This window comes from Adiantum capillus-veneris, chromosome 13 (assembly GCF_014529385.1).
Source record: "Adiantum capillus-veneris isolate H3 chromosome 13, ASM1452938v2, whole genome shotgun sequence".
NCBI lineage: Eukaryota > Viridiplantae > Streptophyta > Polypodiopsida > Polypodiales > Pteridaceae > Adiantum > Adiantum capillus-veneris.
The window spans coordinates 7,044,120-7,069,698 of record NC_140943.1 but is presented as its reverse complement, the minus strand read 5'-3'; the positions used below and the strand labels follow the sequence as shown (position 1 = coordinate 7,069,698).

General features: G+C 42.2%; 1 pseudogene; it reads left to right on the top strand.

Moving 5' to 3' along the window:
- The first annotated feature begins 3,525 nt into the window (after positions 1 to 3,525).
- On the top strand, positions 3,526 to 20,242 carry LOC147443560 (ran-binding protein 1 homolog b-like; annotated as a pseudogene).
- Positions 20,243 to 25,579: the final 5,337 nt, after the last annotated feature.

Genomic DNA, 25,579 nt, shown 5'->3' with positions numbered 1-25,579 from the left:
AATGGAGTGCAACACAACCACCTCATTGGCTCCTTACCGGCTCATATTGAATCGTAAAAATGTTGTTGGCCTCTGGGATGACAAGCACTATGGTAAGATTATTGAAAAATAGCTTGACAACCTTTCAAAGGAGAACCAACTCCATGCATGGGATGTTCAATAAATTTTGAATAAAGGATATGCTAGTATGTAGCATCATTTGTAGTGCTATTCCTCTAGGAAAGGGTTTGTCTTTCTAACTCCTTTTACTCAAATTTGTGCAAAAACAAGTAAAAAGATTCATATCAAGCACTCACTACTTTCACCCTGTCTCTATACAAAAAACAGGACAATAAGTGAGCAAGGAGGTGCTTCAGACACTAGGAAATCCTTTTCACATTGAATCGACATATAGATTGCCAAAAGTGGAGGAATGATATATGACAAGTACAACGATATTTTTTAATGATTTAATCATCATGTAGGAATACATCGTGCACTTGTTTGATGTCACTCCCGAAGAATGCAATGGTGTCCTAAAGTTTGTCATCACTAGATGAATGCGAGCTTGTAAAAGAATCGAAGGTTAAGTGAGCCACGACTCACAATCACACTCATGAATAGAGCTTGGATGCAAACATTGGATTGGATGACCCAAAACTTTATTGTGCAATTTGAGCACAACATTTTTCTTCTTACTACCTTCAAGGTGAGTTGACTTTATGTTTAAGCTGTATGCTTTTGAATGTGAATTCCAAACAACTTAAAATTACCCTTTCATGTATTGGTTGAGAACTTTGACATATTGAATTGGGTTTTCATCAAACTAGCATCCCAAAAATATTTAGCGAATAAAGAAATGGAAAGAAATTGGATGTGGAGGGCATGGGCTCCTATACAGCAGAGAGGTGCATGGATGGAGACCTAAAGACCTTGAAATGCATGTACAACATTTCCAAAGGAGCAACAAGCAAAAGACCTTGCTTATATTACATGGGAGGGATTCACATCATGGACAAACCTTACTGGAAAAGAGAGCCAAATAGCACCAACTTTCAACCCATTCTAGATATCCCACTATCTAGGGTACACATATGCACGATGCATGCACTTTCTAGGATAATAAAAAAAACTAATGTTTCTCTACATCTATTTCACTTGGACCACTTGACCTCTCTCTGCAATGCAAAGGGCTATCTTAGCCTTAGAGACAGTGTTCTTGGAGATGGGTTTGCATCGAGAGTATGTTAAGATAGAGGAGGATGAAAATAGGTCTAAGAATGGTCGCGATGTTCCAAAGAATCTGTCCTTTGGTGGTGTGAAATCCCAAATCTTCCTATCAATGCCTATGACTGGAATACAACATAAAAACCAAAGTGCATAAGAAAGACAAGGGTTGAGACATAATAGGGAAAAACTCTGCACAATGTTGGATTTGATCATTAAAATAATAGTGCAGCCAAACATTGCATGGAAAGGTATGAAAAACCTTGGATATAATATTCAAGCTTTGTGAATGTCTGATGCCGACTAGGCAAATTTCCAATCCTTAGTGCTTGGACATATCAACATATCATTGACTACATGGTAATGCAATTGGTTCGAAGGTATGCTATTCTTTTGAATTGCAAATATGATTTCTTGTAATGTTTGCGATTGATTTGTATGCAACACATTATATGTAATCACATGCCTTGGTTCACAAGACAATATGGTAGCTTGGGTATCTATTCTAAAAAGGCATGGAGAAAAACCACTACCAAGCTTGTGTTGGTTATTTTAGCCACACTCAACATGGAGGTGGTGTAGAAAAAGCTAATAGCTTAGAGGAGCTACATCAATGGACATATCAAAAACTTATGAATAGATCACAACAAAAGGAACAAGTCAAAGACAATCAAATTGGCCATGCAATGAGATTAGTCCAAAAACGGGGAAGGAAGAAGATATGGGAATTATCCTCTATGGTAAGATGATATATGGATTGGTGGCTACAAAAAGAATGCATGGGAAGGGTTTGGACATCATCGTTGCAAGTTTTGTCATAACTCTAGCTATAACAAGATCCAAACACAAACCTTGATGATGTATGAAGAATTCTTGATGTAATTTTAACTTTCCATAATGTGAAAGATGGTTGCAGCAAAATAAAATACTTTGAAAGATATTGGAACAAAATATGTCACACTTTGATTCATAAAACAAATACATTTTGGTTGTTTTTAGCCATCAAGAAATGTTACAAAATACTCCCAGCCTCTTAGCCCTTTTTGAAGGGCCCTCTTTCTCATGCCTTGATTGCTTCAAGCAACGTGTCTTGTCATCAACATCTGTCGCAAGCATATTGAGGTGGGGATATTTTCTTTCTTCATCCGCCTTAGCCTGCGGCACCTCTTCTATGAGTTGAAGGGTTGTCTGTTTATGTTTGAGTAGATTGTGTTCTTTGTAGTGTGGAAAGTAGCGTGGGTCTGTGATTCCACAAGCAAGACCATACATAGCATGTGTCAAAATTTAGTGATTGCATAGGCCATAGATGCCAAGCCCAACACCAAACATTGAAATTGTTGCTTGCTTCTCTAATCGCATGACCTTGTCCACATTCCATCTGAGAACCTTGCCTCCTACATATCTTAAAAGTGCCTTCAATGCAAAAAGAGGAAACTTGGCCTTGTTCTTAGAGAAATTTGAATGGAAGCAAAGGAGATTTGGATAGCTCAAACTCTCTAAGTACTATCCAAGGGAGGAATTCTTCCCGAGGTTTCCCTTGCCTTGTCTACGGGGATGAGGAATGAACTTGTCATCGTAGACAACCAACTGTGAGAAATTAAAACCAAGTTTTGGTATATATATGAAAGTCCTCTTATATGCTCTACTAATAATAGAAAAGAAAACAATTGTCTACATAGAAGTATATCTTTTGATTTTCATCTTCTTTAAGTAATGAAAGTCAAGAGAGCTCTCTATGGCAGAGGATGAGGAGGCACCAATGATGTTGACGGAGGAGTTTTCCCCAACAAAGTAATTCCAAGCATTTTTTGTATCACCTTGAACTCCACCTCCGTTGACCGTTGCAGCACGTGCTACTACATCCTTGTATACCATTTCTAGTGCCTTTGATGGTTCAATATACTCACATGCTATTACATGATCATCCATGAGAGAATACTTGTCATTCGACATGGTCAATTATATTGTTGATTGTTGGGACCTTAGTCAATGTTTTTGTAGGTGTAGATGGAAAAAGTTGAGAGCGCTAGTAAAGTCACAACAAACTATCGACAGCACGGCATGAGAGATGTTGAGAGCAAAGCATGAGTTGTAGGTTTGCAATTGATGACAATTCCACTCAATTGGGTAGTAGATAGATGCCAAGGGTGTTGTGTAGATATATCCACAAAAAAGATGATGGCTTCAAGGTGCTGATGATGATTGGCAGGTCCATGAGTAGATTGCATGGTTGCTTTGACTGAATGTTGAGATTGGATGCAATTGCAGGCTTACAATATGTGGCTATTGTGCGGAGCACTAAGTGGGTAATGTAGAGAAATGGATAGCGCAAATGCAGCATTGACAAGGGAAAATGTGAGCTTAAAAAACTTTTGTGGACACTCCAATCTAAAAAAGATGCATTCGGCAGCTGTAGCAAGCAGAAGCAAATTGGCAATGCGGTATCACTTGATGGTAGTAGGTGGTAGCGGTGCAGGTAGAGCAATACAATAGTTTTCTCCAAATAGGCAATGATTGAAGGGCGTGTTGACTTGGAGAAAGATGGGACCGGCGTGTTGTTCACAACACTAAGAGCTACAAAATTACAATAGTGCAAAAGTAAATTCACACAGACATGCAAGATGATGTGGGGACCCACAAGGTAGCAAACAACGAGCAAAAATATGTGTTAATATAGCTAATGGGTGTATAAGCATCAAACGTGTAATTAACTGATGTCGCCCTGATGATGACTAAAGAATGACGAGCAACACTTGAGTAGCGTACGATCACTGGGTGGGTTTATAGGGCACTATGGTTGAGCACTTGGAGTGATGGTGCCGACTCGTAGTAGCTTGAGAGGAGCACATTGGGAAGGAGTTGCAGTCAACAACAAAACGGAACCGTGTGTGCACCTGGCCCCTTTTGAGGCCGTTTAGTGAATAAATTGTGGAATACAAAAAATATTGTAAAAGCTTAAAAGATAAGTGATAATAATAATAATAATAATAATACATACATACATACACGACATACACGACATACACACATACATACATACATATATATATATATATATATATATATAAAATAAGTCTCACAATAACATGCTCTGATACCAGTTGTAAGACTTGCAATTATGGCGGATAATGATTAGTCGCGTTCATAATTTAAACATTAGGATTTACCTTAACATGCTAATTTAAAATTGACATAAGCAAGCAAAGTACAAAATAATGCAAAATAGGTAGATTGATAATATGCGTATATATCTGTACAATGAGTTATGTGCTTATATAGCACTATGAAGTACTGTAGATTTAAGCCACATGTTGAGCCACATGTCTTAATACTCGGCATAGGAGGTGTCACTCTTATGTGAGAGGTAGTAGCATGTAGGTGGTACATAGATAGTCATGCAAAGTGTAGGGTTTCTTCCCACTAGAGTGTGTGAGAGTAGCACAATTAGGGGTAGTTCACATAGGCATAGGATGGAAGTAGGTTTAGTCCTAGCAAAATCCCAATCTATATGATGAGCCTCTACCGTCTTAGTCAAAATGGAAATCAAAGACTTGCTGGTACTTTTCGCTTGGCCATTTGCTTGTAAATAATAAGGTGATTTGTGATGGGCTATCATGAAACTATATGTGAGTTCCCTTATCACCTATTAACCACTGAACATGAGGAAAGCCCAATTTTGTATTATTTACTCCATCAAACTCCATGTAATTATTTCTTGGGACTTGATTGAGTTTCCAAATTGTAATATACTAAATAGGCGGATAAATTAAACCCATGGTAGAAAGTAGGAGGTGATTCTAAGAAGTTAAAACCTCCAAGGCTGAGGTATAAAGGCCAATTTTTGTAACCCTAATAAAAACTTTCTGAATTAATTGGGCTCAACTAAGTGTGCTGTGAGTTTTCTGTGAGAGAGCGAGTGATCTTCTTCTACTCTCTATGCGCACCATTGTGTTAGCAACGGCAAGAGCTACACATCAATGCCAAGCTTGCACGGTTTTGTTCTCTTCCGCAAAGAGCTCTCACATGAGCTTTGAGGTAGTTTTCCCTCTAACCGTGCATCTGAATAGAGATTTCTATAGTTCATGCGTCGTTCACGGCAAGTAGAACTACACTTTAGGCCTAAACACGTCTAGAATTGGTGACCTTTAATTTTTGGTCTGTCTTCATACATGCGATTTTTGCACCAAGTGTTTACAAGTAGTGATTTGGGTTAGAAACTTTAAGGTAGTGTCCTTTAGATGTGTAGAGGTCACCCCTTGAGTTTTGAAATGATTTGATAACATTCGGAGAGCGTATCCATCGTAGATACGATAACTTGCACGCATACATATTGTGCTTTGAGTTGGTTTTCCTTGTTAGTGATTGTCATTAGAAGGTCAAGTAGGTGATTGAAACCCATATATTGTTTCCATGCGCCTACAGGTCAAGCTCCGTCCTTGGTTGACATCTTGTTTGTTGGCCTAGTTCCCACTTTTCTAGCAACTACGAGCAGCGAATCTTCTTGACAACATTGGCGCCGCTACTGGGGACAAGAGCCCTAGTTAGGTGACCTTAGACTAGTCCTACGGGGTGAAAGTTCCTCTACTTTTCTAGAGCCTTGTTATTTTACTCTAGGTCTCTCGAGGTTTTAGAGACAATTTTAGTTAGTTTGGTATAGTTGTGATTTTGGTGTTTGATTGGTTGTGATGGTATGAAAGTGTTACTAGTCTGTGTGTGGCAGTAAAGTGTTACTAGTCCGTGTGTGGCAGTAAAGTGTGTTTCTACCCACGATTGCAAAACCACATGATAAGTAAGAGTAGTTGTAGATAGGACATGTGATTGTGATCTAGAGCTATCTATCATTGGTGTTATTTGCTTGTATGCTTGTGTGCGCTCCTTGCCGCACTGTCGAAGCAAGGGACTTGCCAATACACCGTGTGCGAGCCACAAACGGCTCCAAGCACACAACAAGCCTAAACTAGCAAGCTCAAGAGAGCAAAGGGTGTGTCACTCACCGCTCTACGCTCGCCTTCGTGGTGGATTCCTCGCCGCGATGAAGAAGAAGCTGCAGTCGTGCCGCGCTCAACTGCCTCGCCGCCGTCGTGCCTTCGTAATGCTCGATCGCACACACACTCTCCCTCTCTCTCTCTCTCTCACACACACACACACACACAAGGAGGTGAAGAAGAAGAAGATGGAGATGGAGCAAGAGCACTCTTCTATTGCACAAATGAGAGAATGAGTAAAAATTAGGTTTAGTTGGCTTTTATAGGAGCTCACCCCATTCACACTTGGGCGCCCATGCTTAGCCAACTAATCCCTAGCATGTTCCTGTTAGAGTGCGCCTCTCATCGGCGATCACTCTTACCCTTTTCCTATTGGTCCGACAAGCCCGGTACCTGACTCTAAATAATACATAATATGGTTACAGTGTCCGTCGTAGGCGATAGGGTGTCCGTGAGCCACGAGGGTTAACATGCCCCCCTTCCTGATGTAGATTCCGTCCTCGGAAGCTATTGAGCTGAAGCTTGTTATGTCCATGTTGTAGAGCATCTAGATTTGAATCTGCAAGGCAAAGTCACTGTTTTAGCAAGCGGAATTATATTGCCATAAATCATGAGGGGAATGTAAAGTACATGTGGAAATGAGTAATTGCAAGACTTATTAAATGTTAGACTGCCATTAAAGACAAATAAATTGCACTTTGAGTAGATTAATTAATCAAGAGTTTTGAGCTTATGGGTGAGTCTATCAATTAGTTAGCTATGACTAAGGTTAAAACAACTACTCTAGTACTAGCTAAGCTAAGAAGATTATCTAAATGCAAGATTCCCTAATTATGCTTTTCAGCTTTGATTAGCCAACTCGCTCTCACAACTGCAAACAAAAGCTTGAAATGTTAACTGTAAGCTCAATGGAAGTCTTTTAATTTTTCTTTATCTTTTTTTAATACTTTTTCACTTTGGGTCACAATCATGTGACGTGTGTGCTTATTTTGTATGTCCGGGGTTTTTTGCTTCTCAAGGAAAAGCGCCCACACTGGGAACCTCTAGGGCTCTAGTACCATAGACAATACATGTGAGTGAAGTACCAATTCAAGCCAGGATTTCTCTTCCAGCATAAGATTTTTCATTTGTGGCACTTATGTTTTTTTTTTTTTTTTTTGCTTCCATTTCCTTGGTATTCGCACTAGTGTTTTTTGTTGTTTGAGTGAGCAAGCCTTTCTCTGCCTAAAACATTCCTAAGGTCTCAAATACTCGGATAATTTTATTAGCTAGGCCTAGTGGTCAAGTAAATGAGTTAACCTAAAGTCACGGTCTCCTAATCTCCAGGCTCATCCATAAGATTAAACTGGAGTTCAATCAACTTAAGCAAAGACAAATTTATACATCTATAATGGCAGATAACAATCATAACTATTGCACTCAAACAAAGAATGAAAAATCACTATTAGCAATTACACATATCCACCAACATGAATCATGGAAAGTAGTACACCTGGAGGTATGGAGTGGCTCATTTCGTTGAAGCAGATGTCCTCAGCCATGTGGATGGAGATCCATATAAGTCCTACCTAACACATCCAAAAACAGGCACTATACCTCTAGGAGGCATGTCAGTGTGAAAAATTAAAACTCATAAAAAACAAACTCAAAACACAATCTAGACCCCTAACCTACCTATCTGTCACCCCTTTTAGAATCAAGGAAAGAGGATATTATATAAACCGGGTGGCCACCCTAAGGCTAGGCCTCTATCCTCATCATCTAGATAAATAAAATCGTTGTCCATGAGGCCATAGTCTTCCTCGGTCTCTATTAGTTCCTCTTCATCATCCTCTTGTGCAAGCATGCTAATCAAGAACCTCGTGATGCGTGGATACTCATCTTGTGCAAAAGAATAAGCATGTGCCATTGGAGACACATTCGCTACTGGGTAGGGATCACTAGTTAGCCATAGACGTATCAGCCATTCTAACTCCTCAAAATTTCTCTCACATGCAAGGCTCTCTATCAAATCCCATTCGCAAGAAAGTATAGGGTAGCATACGTAGAACACTTGAGGAAAAGACAAAGGGTACCTTTCATCAAAAATAGAAGTGCATGCCTCTGGTGAAGTAGCCATTTCTGACAAGACAGATAGATTTGGTTAGGCCTTTAAAACATAAGAGTTTTTTTTGTGTGTTGCTTGAATTGACACGGTGAATTTGGACTTATATGTAAGATCTGATAGGGTGCTCTCTCATTGCTAGGCGCTCTTGCTCTTTACTATTTTTGTTTTTTTGTGAGTATAAGGCTATATATATACATTCCTTAAGATCAGAGATTGAGAGGTCAGGGAAAAAGGTTGAGAGGGAAACAAATGAATGATGACTGTCATCAAACACTCCCCCCTTCCTTGGGTAGATCATACCGTTTGAAATGAGCTTGTCACCCTTTGAAACCAATTGTTCCAGTTGGTAATAGGTGAGGATTTTTGCCAGTAGTTTTCTATTACCCTAGGTGCCTCGTCAAGTTGCAAGGGTGGTAAGGTACTCTCCCAGGATCGAACTTGAAGTGGTTCATCAGGTGATTCTTGAACACTGGGAGGTGTGGATTCTTTTGTAGCTTCATGGAGGTCCACTACTATAGATGGAGGCGGTGTAGAAGCTTTTACCTCTATGGATGTATTACATGAGGAGCTAGAATCTTCATGGGACTCCCCCCTTCCTGAGCTAGGTGGAACAAATCGTTCTTTCTTTGGTACCCAAACTAGCTCGGGAGCGGGTGTGTAGCATTCTGTGATTTTTTTCTTTCCACGATCATTGATTCGTTTTGGAGCTACGGGATTGGGCTCACTTGGGTCAGGTGATAGGTAAGAGCACAATCTACATTTTGGCACCCAGATTTGATCATTTCCTTGATAGTAGCCTTGGGCTTCCAATAGTCGTTTAGGGATCCATCGCAACATTTTCTTACTTTTATTGGAGCGAGTGGTAGGTTTCTTACAAGGCTTCTGTTTTTTAGCACTAGCTATGGTCGCTAAGGAAGCTTTAGGGACCCACTTGTATGTTTTCTTCGTTACATTAGGATGAGTCTTGTTGGAAGCGATATGCATTGCTTGTAGCATATTTAAGGGTACAGGCATTTCATCCCCCTCAGGTGTTACCCAGGTCGTCCCCCTGTTTCCCCAAGTGTCTATGGTTGATGCTAGGTGGACCCAATCCACATTGTCTGATTCAGTCATCCCAGGTAGGATATCCATATAAGGAGAATCTTGGCCAATGTCTGTATCCTTCTTACAAGTGTAACAATATTGTAGTGGGGCCGAGTGAACTGTGGTGTCAAAGCGATGATCAATAATGGTTTTACTCTCTAAGGGGTGTACCTTACCAGTCACCAAATCCACTCTAAGGACAGAGTCTTGGAATTGCAAATAGACATGATTTTTAGACCAATCATGAACTATTTGTGCTTCCCTCATGAATGGTCGTCCTAAAATCATTTCATATGACATAAGGTGTTTAGAGAAATCCATTACAATGAACGTATGTCGTACCTTGTGTCCTAGAACTTTGATCTTAAGATCCTTGAGCATCCCCATAGGTTTGGCTATGGTACCATTTGCCATCTTTACCACAATGTTAGTAACACTGAGGCGGGGTTTTCCCATGGATTCCCAACAATCTTTTGTAACGATGCTAACTCCCGCACCACCATCAAGAATTCCCTTTATAGTTAATCCCTTGGTAGTGATGGGTAGGGTCGCATTAGACTCGTCGCCTTCAAAATACTGCCCTAATTCGTTAATGGGTACCTCAATCACAGACTCGTGTCCATCTAAGTCAAGTGATTGCACATGATTTTCCTCATCAATCATAATCGAGTCAGGCCTATTTGGTTGCGCAAAATGCGTTAATCCCGTTCGTAGCTCTCCGTTAAGGAATGCTCGAAGTGCAAGGAATAACTCAGGATCTCCATACAGCTTTGCTATGAAGAAGACATGAAGTCCACTAGTTTGGCAACATTCATTGGCGTTTTGCAGGGTGTAGGTCCTTGACTAGGAACTGGTGAGGATGGAATCTCATATTCCTCAATGGGATCAGGTATTCCTTCGTTAAACATCCTTTCCAACAAGAAAGGTGTATGCTCACTTTCTGATGTCCCGTCCTCACTCCCTTCTTGGATGATACTAGATATGGCTAACGGTCTATGGTTCATGTGGGGTGGATGAACTTGCGTGGGAAACACTGTGTCATGAATTTTGACCTGCATGCGTTCTGGTTCTAGTTTCCTTTGAGTCTCCTCCACTAAACCTCTTAGATGTTTCACCTGCTCAATCTCGTCTACTGGGTTTGGGTACGTCCCAATCTTCTTTTTACGATTTTTCCCTTTTTGCCCCTGCGGTTTATCTTGGGGGTCTTGGATTGGATTTGGAAACACTTGTGGTGTTTTCAGAGGCTCTTTAAGGTTTTCTCTTATTCGGTTTTCATTTGGTTCCATGTTACGGTTTTCTTTGTTGGTCTTTCCCTTTGTGGTATTGGTTCTAGTCTCCATTGTCTCGACTGAATCTGAATCATCCTCGAGGTCATTCATATACACGGGGTCATCTCCTGTTCCTATGTTTGTTTTGGAACTTGGCTTTGAATTTTCCGTATTCTGCGACTTCTTCCTTCGTGTCTTCTTTTTCTTTGCTTGGATAATTGACGCGGTATCTCTCTCTTCGAGGATATGTCCTGGACCTTGAAGCATGGACCGTGTAATCGCATAAGCGGGTGCGACGGGTGGTATTGGTGATGTCACACTAGCAATTTCGACCAAATTCAGGGGTGTGATTTTAGGCGCATTTGGGTTATAGGGGCATTGGGCAATCAAGTGATCTATGCCACAACAATTACATGTGAGTATTGGCATTGCAGACGTGCTCCCTTGATTCATTTGCATCTGTGTAGCATTGTTTTGCAGCCTAATAGGGCACTCCGCTGCTCGATGTGGTCCACCACACTCGTAGCATTGAAGAGGTGGCCTCCTAGCCTGGGTGTTGATATTTTGACCTCTGGATGCGAGAGCAGCAGCTTGATAAACCGGCTTGACTTGTCCCCAACAATATTCCATGTAGTATATAGGACATTCTTCCAATGTATCAAGTCCGTAGGCAATACTAGTGTCTATTTCCTCCTCACAGCTATCTGGATAAGCATTTGATGGCTCGCAACCCACTTGGTTCATAGGGGCGACTCTTGGATGCAGGGGCTGCGGTCCTAGCACAGGAGGTGGTAACGGTGTAGCTTGTACAACATTTTGAGATCTAGGGACCATGTGTTGCGGTAGTTGCTCAACAGGTGGAGCAGGCATCAATACAGGAGCTCGAGGTGCATCCGTCCAGGCTACAGGTGGTCTATTTGCCATCATACGTTTGATCATTAAACAATCCTTAGCTTGGTGACCATACCTACCACATGCGTTGCAAGTTCCATTAAATTTTACTCTAAATGTAGGGCACTCACTAGTGCTATGTGGACCTAAGCAAATGGAACACCATTGTTGCTCCCTTCTTGGATGCATGTGACTATTTTGAGGGGGTCGATTATCCTTAAGAGACTCTTGGATTGCCTTGGTGAGTTCTGTCAAGAATGTCTCAAATACCTTTGGCTCATTGGAAATGGGCTTTGCAGTCATGGGTTCATACTCAATGGCTTGTGAGCTAGTGGATCTCGTGTCAGTAGACACCCTCATGCCTGCTATCATCAAGTTGTCCTCTAATTGGATTGCATTGGCAGTGACATCTTCCGAGGTTGTGATACCTCTAATCACTAGTCCATTATAGATTCCTTCATTCCTCAACCCTCGAATGAATCGATCAAGCAGTTGGTTATTGTTGAAGCGCTCATTTACAGGGCAACAAGAGTTTAGGTGCTTTAGACGACTAATGAAGTCCCTTACTGACTCTCCTTCCTTACGTTCGGCCTTCTGTAGCTGAGATGCTACACCCCAAAGCACACCTTCTCGTATGTACTCCTTTAGAAACAACCTTCGAAGGGTAGGGTAGATTGTTTTCTCGTCCACCCTTAGGGTTCTATACCAATCTCCAGCCTTCCCACTTAATGTCAAGCTTAAGGCATTGCACTTATGTAGTTCGTTGCGTTCCCCTAAGGAATCACATACTTGTTCAAACACTTCAATGTGTTTCCTAGCATCTTCGTCCCCATTGAATTTTTGCGTGAGTTTGGCAATTTGTACTGCCTTACTTCTAGGCTCTCTATCAGATGCATGACGCATATTTTCCGCGATAGATCGACCTATGGTTTTAGCAAGCGCTGCCAAGTCACCTATGTGAGGAGGCAGGGCCGGTGGAGGTACTCTTGGAATCATATGTGGGAGAGGAACGGGTACCGGTCTTGGCATATGTGTAGATGATGCAGGATATGGAACATAACCGGGCATAGGTCCACTCGGATAAGAGCTAGGGAGCGGCACTCGAGGAGCATAAGCAAGTGGTACAATTGGAGGTGTGGGGGCCATGTGTGCATAAGGGGCTAGAGGCACATATGGTCGAGGCCCCATATTAGGTACTACGACACTAGGTAGTGGCACTGCGCTAACCGTAGATGTCATCGGTACATTCTCTGTCAGGCTTATCCCTGGAGTGAGCACTGTGTTTTCCTTGATAGAGGGTTGAGCCAAGTTAGGGAAGCTAAAGTTTTCGCTCGGAGGCTCAGATTGCATAGAGACCCCAGGTGAAATGACGTAAGATGGGTCCATGGGGCTCATTAGAGGAGTCTCCATTTGTGATAGAGTAGGCTGTTGAGCCTTGCTCGTATCCAGAAATCTCATGGGGCCAGTTGAGAGTATATTTACCCCTCGGTTTTGCCTTTCTGATTGAATAATGCCATGGATAACATTACAGATCATTTTCTGTTGATCTTCGATGCTCGTGGCACTAGAGGTGGATTGTACAATCTCTATCCATCCTACATGGTAGGCGTGGCCAGAGTGTAGATCCATCAACACCTCAGTGTGGAGGTCATATGTCCAATGATCATTAATGAACAATCCTTCTAGAGTCGACGTGTTAACGGTTTCTTGTGAGGTAGAAGCAATGTTGCTCCCCGTGGTTTTACTTGTCACCAACGGTACTCTAGAGGGAACTTCTAAAGGAGGCAGCTCAACAGGGCCTTCTTGGTAAGAAGTTGGTAGGATATCCACATGGACACTCTTTGGGGGTGTGGGGTCCACTTGCGATGTGAAAGGAGAGTCCACTTCCCCACCCCCTTCGTGTGCTTCATTTGCATCAGGTTCCGAGCGAGTAGCTCTACCTAATGTTTCCATGAAACGGCTAAACATACTAGTACTAGGCTGTGGAGCTTCGGGAGGTGCATGGCCTTCTCTCTCAGTGTTTTGGGTAGGGTATGCTTCCATGATTTCTGAGTCGGAGGAGGAATCACTAGCGGCTATTTTAGGGTCTTGGGTGGTGCTACCTTGTGTCCCCGCTGAGGTTCTAGAGCTTATCGTGGATGGGTAATGGGTGTCCGTATGAATAGAGGCACCCTCAATATGCTCGTGTTCTAGCACCCGCCCAGAGCATAAGTGCATGTGCTTTTGATACCCTAAGGTGTCAAAAAGCTGCTCTAGGAGGCCTTGTGACTAGTTTTTAGCGTGTTTTTTGTTTGTTTTTTTGCTAGATTTTTTAGAGCGTGTCATGGAATGGGCCGTGTGATAGCTCGAAACGAGCGTATCGCTAGGAGGGACGTGCCATGCTTTACAGCCCTCCGTTTGGTCACTCTATGCCCTCGGAATCCCTAAAACTGTCAATTTCCAGTAGGGAACTAGGCCCAAACTAGAAAGTCTAAGGGTGCAAGTGGGAAGAGAAAGGAGGAGAGTGGAGGACTTGTCCCACATGCTCTCATTCTCTCTTGAGGGAGTAGGGTATATATATAAGAGTGAGTCTAGTATATATCATAAGACTGAGGACTGAGGCCTGGGCCTGGGCCTGGGCCTGGGCAAATGATCCCGATCTATCTTTTATACAAACCAGCCCGTCCGTTTTAAGAGTCACGTTTTTTATTTTCGAAAAATTTCACCGCCCGCTCACTGCAGAAAATTGCCGAAATTGAAAACGCCGAAATTAAAAATGTAGAAATTGCAGAAATTGAAAAAACGCAAGAAATGCAGAAAATTGAAAAAGCACAGACAATAGCAGAAATTGAAACTTGACAGAAAATGCAGAAAACGCAAAAAATAAGAATCTCCACACACTCCTTCCCTGCCTTTCCTATGATAGAAATTGCACCACAAGGAAGCGTAAAGTGCTAACCGAGCTTAGTGTAGGGCATATCCCCGGCAGCGGTGCCAAAAATGTGCGCTCCTTGCCGCACTGTCGAAGCAAGGGACTTGCCAATACACCGTGTGCGAGCCACAAACGGCTCCAAGCACACAACAAGCCTAAACTAGCAAGCTCAAGAGAGCAAAGGGTGTGTCACTCACCGCTCTACGCTCGCCTTCGTGGTGGATTCCTCGCCGCGATGAAGAAGAAGCTGCAGTCGTGCCGCGCTCAACCGCCTCGCCGCCGTCGTGCCTTCGTAATGCTCGATCGCAGACACACACTCTCCCTCTCTCTCTCTCTCTCTCTCACACACACACACACACACACACACACACACACACACACACACACAAGGAGGTGAAGAAGAAGAAGATGGAGATGAAGCAAGAGCACTCTTCTATTGCACAAATGAGAGAATGAGTAAAAATTAGGTTTAGTTGGCTTTTATAGGAGCTCACCCCATTCACACTTGGGCGCCCATGCTTAGCCAACTAATCCCTAGCATGTTCGTGTTAGAGTGCGCCTCTCATCGGCGATCACTCTTACCCTTTTCCTATTGGTCCGACAAGCCCGGTACCTAACTCTAAATAATACATAATATGGTTACAGTGTCCGTCGTAGGTGATAGGGTGTCCGTGAGCCACGAGGGTTAACAGCTTGCTTGTGTAAGTACTCTTTGAAAAGTCAATTTTTAGAGATAACTTGCAATAAACAAGCTTCAGTAGACATTTGTGCATGGTTGAGTGAGGCTGGGAATAAAAGAACACATTTGCAAGAGATCTAGATGAGAGATCTGTAATTTTTCATGTGCAGACATCATACATGTATGATGTCTTCCGGCTTAGCAGAAGATCAAATTTGACAAAACAGACTGCACCAGAGTGTTCTAAAGGGGTGTTATATCATAAATACACATTGGGACTAAGGTTTTGACCAACATTTGGTCCCCAAAGACAAAAGTCGAGTGTGGAAACGGAGAAAAATGGGAAACTTATGGTTCAGTGTATATTTTCGCATTAAAAATTTGTAAGAGTGCCTTAGGGGCAGTGTTGAAGACTTGGGGAAACTTGTGCTTGAGTTTTGGACCAAATCTCCCTAGCATACATCATATGCATATGATGTCTCAATAGTAGATATGACATCAAAAATGGGCATTTGACTTGACACCCATAGTCAACATATTATATAGAGCGCATATACCTAGTTTCATCTCATTTGGTCATATGAACTAAGTATTGAGGGAGTTTTACTCTTTCTAAGAAACTTCTTGAGAAAAAGTTGTGGTAAGGTGCAATTCTGTATCAAACTTTGTTGTGAGCACTTGTGCATGCTGTACACATCAAGGGAAACCTAGGATAGAAACAAAAATGAATTCTAACAACTTAGACATGAGGAATCCCAATCCTCGAGCGAGTACTTCCGAGCGCCCAAGAAACCGAGCGAGCACATAAAATGAAAAAGACTTGATCAAGACCTCAATCATTACTCTATAGAGTATAGTGTAGCAAAGTAAATAAAAACCCAACATAACCCTAGCACAACCCTCCCTAAGGTTCAACCGGGATACGGGGTATTTTTTGCGACCCCAAAAACATGATGCGGCAACCCATGCATAATAACTTTCCATTATTAATGAATCATACATACCTGGTTCAATTCTTCTAATTTCCCATACCATCTTTGCAACCTTTACCTCGGGCCAATATTCTGTGTATCCCTATGTGCAGATGCACATCCTTTCCCACCAATGGGTTCAATGACTGTAACAGACTCAAGCTTATAGCTATCCTCCTCCAATACCACACTTACGTCCACAAAGAATAGCTATCCTCCTCCAATATCACACTTATGTCCACAAAGATTAGCCTCTTCTTCTTCACACCTTTCTCTCTTATACTTGACATATTCATCTCTTGACTTTGCAAACCCATTTTTTCTATCGAGATAATTTTTCATATTTTTACACTAGTTTTGTAAAAATCTAAGCGGGACTTTTTCTTCTCCTATTGCTCTCAAGCAGCATTTTTTGCTTCAAGGGCTTCCCACAATGTGTGTGTGTGTGTGTGTGTGTGTGTGTGTGTGTGTGTGTGTGTGTGTGTGTGAGAGAGTGAGAGAGAGAGAGAGAGAGAGAGAGAGAGAGAGAGAGACTATGAGGCATAACAAGCTGAGTACAAATCTTATGATGTGATTCCATTCAAGAGATGTGGTGAAGTGGTTTGTATCTTAGATTCCAAAGCATCTTAGGGAAAAAAGTAATTTCTTCTAAATGTTGCGGAATATGTCATGATTCAATGAAAATTTTCAAAAGGCAGAATCTGGTGCATATGCCTTTGTGAAGATTAACGTGTCGCTTGCTCCTAGTGACCGCGTTTTATATAGCCACTCATGCATGATCCACATATGTCCCGATGCCTACATTTTATATAGCAGCTCTCTCTCTCTCTCTCTCTCTCTCTACATTTTATATAGCAGCTCGCTCTCTCTCTCTCTCTCTCTCTCTCTCTCTCTCTCTCTCTCTCTCTCTCTCTCTCTCTCTCTCTCTCTCTCTCTCTCTCTCTCTCTCTCTCTCTCTGGTCGATGTACGCAGAGCGACAGAACCTAGGACTAGTTGCAAAGGGTATGCCTTTCTCGAGATCAATGTTCAAGAAAAATCATTTTTCCAAACATACAAAATTCCTTACCTTGAATTTAGCAAGAGAAGACTTTAGAATAATTGGTTTATTTTGCGGCTTTTTACACTTTTGATGGAATCTCTCCTTTTCCCCTTGCCCTCAATTGGCATTTTTGAAATTGAAAACGGCTCGATATCAAGAGCTGGGTCCCCCTGTGTACTAAGGAAATTAGGGGGACTAAGTAGATATTGTTGTATCGTAATCACACTCAAGTAGTACAACTTTTGGAATATTGAGGGGACAGGACCTGCTGGACATACCCTCAATCCATCTGTTTTTATTACATGAAATCTTGCCAATTGCATGGTTGAATTGATGCAGAGCTCCCCTACAGCAATGGAGTTCGATCTTGATACCTCACGCCACAGAAAGGCTCTTCAGACTCCAGAGCTAAGCTAGTCGAGCACAAGGCCGTAGTTGCTGCATACATTACGCAATCACTTAAAAGAAAAACTTGTCGCAATCCACTTGCAGCCTTGCTCCACATCATCCAGCATATGGCATATGATACCATGCTCCATATCCTTGGTCGCTAGCTTTGCCAGATTGCTCCACGTACCCCCAGCTCACCATCCTCTAGCCTCCCCTTCTTCACTATAGTCTGTGTATCCAATCGGCAATACCTCTCTGTCATGATACAGAGAGAAACAACATCGTTCGAATCCGTAGCTCAGTGTCACGAGAGAGAGAGAGAGAGAGAGAGAGAGAGAGAGAGAGAGAGAGAGAGAGAGAGAGAGAGAGAGAGAGAGAGAGAGAGAGAGAGAGAGAGAGAGAGAGAGAGAGAGAGAGAGAGAGAGAGAGAGAGAGAGAGATGCTAGAATGCTATCTCCCTTGCATCAAAAGTTCGACTCCCTTGCGACCTTGTTCTCACGCATCCATCTACAACACTCCTGCTGCCTCGGGGGGTGCACTATGTTATCATGTTAATGTATAACGTGAGTTCAAAAGGAGGGGTTTTAAAATGCAGAAAATTTAGGAAATTTAACAGAGATACATTAAAATAAGGGTTTTTTATATTAAATTTTGGAAAAAAATCCTAAAATAAGGGGTCATTTTATTCATTTAGACATGTAAAAAGAGGGGTTTTTTTAATACCCCGCGAACGCACGTTATATAGGGGGGTACTGAATAGTGAACCCCCCGAGCCTACTGCGAGGCGCCTATCTGCAGCACTCCATTTCCTCTCACAATCAGGCAGAGAATGGCCTTACATCCACGTCTCGCAACCTACCTCCCAACCCGCTGCATACTGCCCCCTTCCTGCATGCCTATCGACCTACCTCCCAAGCTGTTGCATGCTTCGCCCTTCCTGCCATTGTGATTCCACTGATCTCCCATCTTCGTCTCCTTCCTGCCCTAAGGAAAACACACAGACATGCGCGCGCGAACACACACACACACACACACAGCTTTCAGCGACGAGCTTGCTTCATATACAAATATCAAAAATGCTGCATCACGGCATGGCTTATCGTTGTAAGGGGTGGTGTATGACAGGAGGAGGCGAGGAGGGCAGAAGGCGGAGAGGGCGACTATAGGATTAAGAGAATCGACGACAAAGCAGACAACAATTTCGGAAAAAAAGTCTTGTCAAGTTTTCGCAAAAACATTTTTTGGGAGAGTCTTTATGACCGCACGCCGATGCGCGGTCCTTGCAGTAGAAAAAGTTTGAAACTCTCTCAAACTCTCTCTCTCTCTCTCTCTCTCTCTCTCTCTCTCTCTCTCTCTCTCTCTCTCTCTCTCTCTCTCTCTCTCTCTAAAATACATTTTTTGGGAGACTCTTTACGATCGCACGTCGGTGCGCAGTCCTTGCAGTAGAAAAAGTTTGATGCTCTCTCTCTCTCTCTCTCTCTTCCCCCCCCCCCCCCCCCCCCCCCCCCACCCCTTTTTTTCTCCAAGCTACCAAAACAGTGTTTGGGAAAAATGTGTCTCAGCATAATATCGTGCCGTTTTTAATTTAAAAAATGCCAACTGAAGGCAAGGAAAAGGGAGAAATTCTACCCCGAAATAGAGAAAATTTCAAAAATACCGTTTGAAGGCAAGGAAAAGGGAGAAATTCCACCCCAAAATAGACAAAGTTAGTGTAAAAACCTGAAAAATAAACCTATATTTCTTAGATTTCCTCTTGGAAAATTCAAGAAAGGGAATTTTGTACGTTTGGAAAATTGATTTTTCCTTTACACTGTACCAAAACAACACATTCCCCAAGATGTAACACCTCAAAAAGTTTGAATATACCTACTTTTGTTGGAGGGTTGTGCGCACGTCGGCGTGCAGTCCTTGCAGCAAGTAATGACGTACGACAAACTTTGATTCTCGCCCTTCCTATAGAGTACTTGGTGCAAAGTTTAACACCGGCGAGCTCGTCCATCCTCATTGTAGGTTGTTTCCTCTCTCTCTCTCTCTCTCTCTCTCTCTCTCTCTCTCTCTCTCTCTCTCTCTCTCTCTCTCTCTCTCTCTCTCAGCCCACTTCAGTCCAAATGGATGCTAAGCGCTCAACGAAGAGAAAGAGCCCGTGGAAAATGCCCCTACAGAGGAAGGTGATGATGCAAGACCTGTAATTGAGGAGGAAGACACAGGTGCCGCATCATCAAGCTTGATGTCCTTGTTGTCAGTACCGGTAAGGAGAATGAGAATTTTCTCATTGACCTAAAGGCCAATTAGCTATACCAATTTGATAAGGACGACAACCAGTGGAAAGAGAGAGGTATGGGGCAGGTGAAGCTACTCCAACATAATAAGACCAAAAACGTTCGATTGGTCATGAAATCTATGCAAATCACACGATTGTTCCCTCTATAAGTTGCTTGTAGGAACATCAAGGTAGTGACAAGGCTTGGGTCTGGCATGTCTCTGATTTTGCAGAAGGAGAGTTGAAAGATAAAATGTTTTGCATTTTCTTTGGGGGTGTGGAAAATGCTCAAGCATTTACAAAAAGCTTTTGAGGCTGCTCAAAAGGAGATGTTAGGCACCCCAAGGAGGTGGGTGAGTTTCTTGAGGGGCTAAAAGTTGGTGACAAGGAGGCCAAGAGTGAATAAGTGAAGGAGGAACTTTTCCACCAGCCATCCTTACTTGGGCCATGACATGAACCAACCTCGATGGAGAGTTACTCGGGCCATCATTGAGTACTACCATAATTGCGATTATGTCCGGCTATATGACAGGCACCGACTGGAGCTAGAGATCGTATCACTAACCATGCATAATAAGTAGACAGAAACAATGTAGCAGTGATGCCTTTATATGAGTCCCTCACCTTGCGTGATGCTGAGGTTGAGACACGTTGCAATGTGCAACATCAATGCTTGTGAGGCCCAATGATGTGCGACATTACAAAGGCAGACAACATCACTTGAGCACCTTTCACTTATACATGAAATGAAATGAAAAATTAAGAGTAAACATAGCACAACATGGGTAAATGTCATTTAGATATTTGCTCGGGTTTTAGTTCGCTCGAGAAATCTCGCTCGGGCTATGGTAAGACTCCTTAGACAACATACGCGTGTGATGTCTAGGAGACCAGATTATGGGCCAAAAGGCACTTTTGTGTAAACCATTGTGTTTAAGAGTATCTAGGGAGTAAATAGGCCAAGTTTCATTGACTTTGAAGCAAATTAAGGCTAATAGGGACCAAGAGACCGAGTTAAGCAAAGTGAATGCTTGATTTGACTATATCTAGCATAATAGGTACTGAAATTACATTATGCAAGTGGTAGTGAGTTTTTTATGTGGTGAGTATCCTAGGGAATGAGATTTATTCCATTCTGACCAAATAGACATCACACGTGTATGATGTCTCAGGGGCATATTTTGTGACCAAAATTGCCAATAGAGCTTGCAAGGGTGTGAACCATCTCAACGCAAGCCTAAGGACCAAGTTTCATCCAATTTGGATCAATTTTGACCTAGTTAACCTCTTGGATAAGCCGACAATGACAAGGCCTACATAGGAGAGAATAACCTACCTACAGGGGTTAGTGTTGGAATTAGGGTTGCAAGAAAACACACACAGCTTGGAGAAAATGAAGGAAGCTCAAGGCACACAACAGAGAGTGTTTTACTTAGTGTGCAATTGAAAGATAGATAGCCCTAGAATGATGGGCATATATACAATCCACGGGGAAAAAAACTCCTAGTGAAGGAAAAAATGCCCCAGCGGTCCTAATTGTGTTCACACACATCACTACCACATGTATATGGTAACAAATCCCCCCTGGAGTGATGCGGTGAACGAGAGTTGGCACATGAGTAAAGGGAAGTGCCATGCCTTGAGGTCATTACCAATCCACAAAAGGGAGTAAGACCAAAGCTTTGCGGAAAGCTTCAAACTTCTCACAAGACAATGCCTTTGTGAAAAGATCTGCAAGGTTGTCTTGTGTTGGCACATAAGCCAAGCTGATCTCTCTTGCTGAGAGCCTTGCTTGGACATAGTGGTAATGCACCTCAATGTGCTTTGTGCGAGCATGAAAAACTGGGTTCCTCGCAACTGCCAATGCGCTCTGACTGTCAGTGTAGATAGTGTTGGTAGTGTCCTATCCGACACCCAAATCAGCCATAAGGCTTCTGAGCCATACACACTCAACCGTAATTGTGAAGACTTCCCTGTACTAAGCCTCACAACTAGAAGTGGCCACAGTAGGTTGCTTCTTGCTCAACCATGATATACATGAACTACCAAGCATGAAACAAAAACCACTTGTGGACACTCACGTGTCAAAACAACCAGCCCAATTTGGGTCCGAAAAAACATGTAAATCTGGCGGCAATGATGCCCCTTGGGATAAAACAAGCAAAGATGTAAAGTGCCACTCAAGTAGCGGAAATCCTCCTTACAACCTACCAATGCTTAGACCCTGGGATATGAATAAATCTGTTGACCTGTGAGACTGCAAACTGAATATCCGGCCTCCTATTGTATACATAAATGAGGCATCAAACAACAGGATCACCGACATCATGAAGACTCAATTTCAAACCTGTTTCCATGGGAGTGGCAATAGGTTTGCAATCCTCAAGTCCAAATTTACTTAGCAATTCCTCTATGTAACTTTTCTAGCACAAGGCAATACCACCATCACACTGCTTAAACTGTATGGTCAAGTAATGATGGGGCTTAGGAGCTGGATATTTGATCGTTATTAATATAAAATTCCAGTTTGTTATATCCACGGTAGTGTCAAAGAATTTCTCATATGTGTGTTTGCAAATCAATTAAAATCTACATGGTTTTGAAAGTAAAAAACAATGTTTGAATCTTTGAACGTGTATACTTAAAAAACTTTTGGTCAAATTGACAATGTAAGGGAAATAGAGAAAGTAAGTTTATTCGTAAACATATAAAAAAATGTGTATGAAAGTAGTTTTCATTGCTCTGCTTACCAAAGATTAGAGACTTAAGAGGCTAGGTAAGACGTCCGTTAGGTTATTTGGACTACATTAGTAAGACTTGGAAGGCAACGTTCAAGACCAACTCCCGTGGGGGAATGCTAAGTAGGGGACGCCAGGTTCCATTTTCAAGTCCACTCCCCAGGCCATTGGCAAGCAACATGGTAGCAGCTAATGAAGAAGATGCAAGAGACACCCATCAAATAATAGAATGAATGAGAATTCAATCTCTTACACTTGCAGAAGAGAATAGCATGCTACACATCAGGAAGGGAAATATGCAGGAAGAGTATGAGAGCATCACAAGGACTCTCCAAATAGTAAGTCAACGAGCTGAGATGGCAAAAAGAGAGCTTGAAAATCTCAATGAAACACTAAAAGATGCTGAGAGCAAACAAGACACTCTTAGATTGTAGATGGCAAAGGTCTCAGGTGAAGTTGAGAGTTTGCAAGAAGGAAATGAAAAGATGGAAGATGAGCTGGAGGCAGCTCATCTTCCATCTGGAGGCAGCTAAAGATGAGGTACTAGAGCTAAAAGCCAAATTAGAGCTCCAAGATGTGACAGTCCAAAGGCTCAGAGCAACCCCAAGGGCTGCACAAGCAATTGCAAGAGCAGACAACGAGGCAATACAAGCCATGGAGGCCAAGGTCGCAAGACTTTAGTGGGAATTATGGCTAGAGAAACATCAAAGACTGCACATGGCAGAAGATTCCCTAGCCCCCCCCCAGCCCCACTGAAGAGAGATTGATGGCCCGTCAACAAGACCTACAAAAAGAAAACAAACAGCTCCAACTCTAGCTAGAGCATCTACAAGAGCTGTTAGTTGATCAAGCAGAGGAGGCTATAAGAAGGGATAGCCTTGCACAAAAACAATTGTCCTAGATCCAACAAGAAAAACAAGAGACGGAGAATGGGCCTGAAAATTTGGGCATCAACGCACAAAGTGAGCCCATGGAGATCCCCAAAGGTGTAGAAGACCTACAACAATAGAAGAATAATTACACTCATAAGGAGAACGAGAATGGCCATTGATGATAGAAGAAGAGGACTACCTCCAAACTTTAATTGAACAATCCACAGTAGAGAAAAAGGCAGCCTTGGAATGGGAAGGAAGAATGATTCACTCCATTGGAGTCCAAGGCCTGACCACAGAGGTGCTTATTAGGTAAGAGTGGATGCAGCCATCCCTCCACTACTCTCTCCTGAGACATAAAGTTATGGAAATAAAGAAGAGAGTGGAAGCAGAAGCAACAGAGCCAGTATATGAAGGAGTTCTCAAGGACCTAGAGGCTACCAAGAAGATAGAGGATTCCCAACCATAATGGAGGAAAGGGTGGATCCTCAAGTACCCAAGATTTCTGCAATACTTGGTGGAAGCCCCAAAGAACATAAGGGATGACACTCTATTTTGCTTGATACCTCGTGTACTCACCTGGTGAAATCATGTTAGACTACTGAAGAAACACCATACCTGGCTCAGTTACCCATCAATGCCACCACCTATAGGTGTTTCTTATATGGTGAAAACCCTAAACGGCACCATTAATACTTTCACTGGATCTCCGAACTTAATGTGCATGATGATTCAAAAGATATGCAAGACCCTCCTGGCCAACCTTGAAGTGTTCGCCCCATCAAATGAAACAGATTCCACATTACTATCGACGAGCGACACTATAACCATGATGACATATGACTTGTCAAAGTAGCCATCCCCGGAGGTTCTACACTTGTTTTACCAAAGGCTAATGTTCCTATTGAGCTATCAAATGCAAGCCTCTAAGGAAGCCTTCTACATCGGCTTCTTCAATGATGACTGTATGATCTTCGACCCAGCAGTCACCTTGGGCAACATAAGATTTGAGTCGTACTTAAAGTTCCTAAAGCCTCAAGGGTTCCATTGACACCAATGCCTCAAATCAACAACGGCTGGACACAGGAGCCAAACAATCAAAGACCATCATGTCACGAACAACATGGATGTGGAGGGGGGGAGTGTTAACCACTGAACACGAGGAAATCCCATTTTTATCATTAGGGGAATTTTTAGGTCATTTTTGTGCCTTTTAGCGTGTAGAGAGAGAGTAGTCTCAACCAATGTTTGAAGAGCTTCCGTTACGGAACCTCTATTTTTGAAAACTCACAAAAAAAAAGCAAATATTATATCTTTACCGCAACTTTGAGCTAGTAAATAGCAATGTAAACAAGTAAAAGTGCAAAGGCATTCAATAGCTGTCGCTTTTAGAAAGACATACTTCTCATACTATATTGTTTTCATTTTGCACGTCGCCATTATAAAACAACGTTTGGATTCTATCTCATGATCTTTTCCAGATTTGAACCGTTTTTTGCACATTCTGCTTATTCTTCTCTTGAACTCAGACTAGACTTCTCTGCTCATTTCTTTTTTCACCATGGAATCTTCATCATGATCAAAATGACCAAGAACTTCCATTGAAGCCATTGTCACTTACAACACGACTGATCAAAATGGACAATGGATTCCAATAACTATACACAAAGGAACATGGATACTGATGCAACAGAACATGAGAATAAAGTCTTCCACCAAAAACTCTTTCTTGGCGGGATGGAAGGGTATTGTTAAAGATTTCAGCTTTGGCGACAACAAAAAATCAATCAAAGAGGTGCTGGTGCAGCATGTGTACATGCATAAAGATCTGCATATTGACTCAGAGAGTTCTGCTTTGCCATTACATAGACCAAATTGTAAGTCTCTTTACTTAAATCCTTATTTGTAATGCATGTTGTATAAGGTTATTTGTTGTACAGATTTGTATCCTTCAAACATTATGGAATGGAAGCCAGTAGAATGTGTTATAAATATTCTGGATGTGTGTCATGGATCAATTGGTGAAGAAATATACAAGGGAAGGACTAAGGGTTCACTGGCAGAGAATGGAATATTCTTCTTTGACCATTATTATGTTCCACCTAGAAGGACTGGAGAACTTGGAGCCACAACCAAGCTAGACTTGCGTGATTTCAAAAGTGGAGAATGGTCACTCCC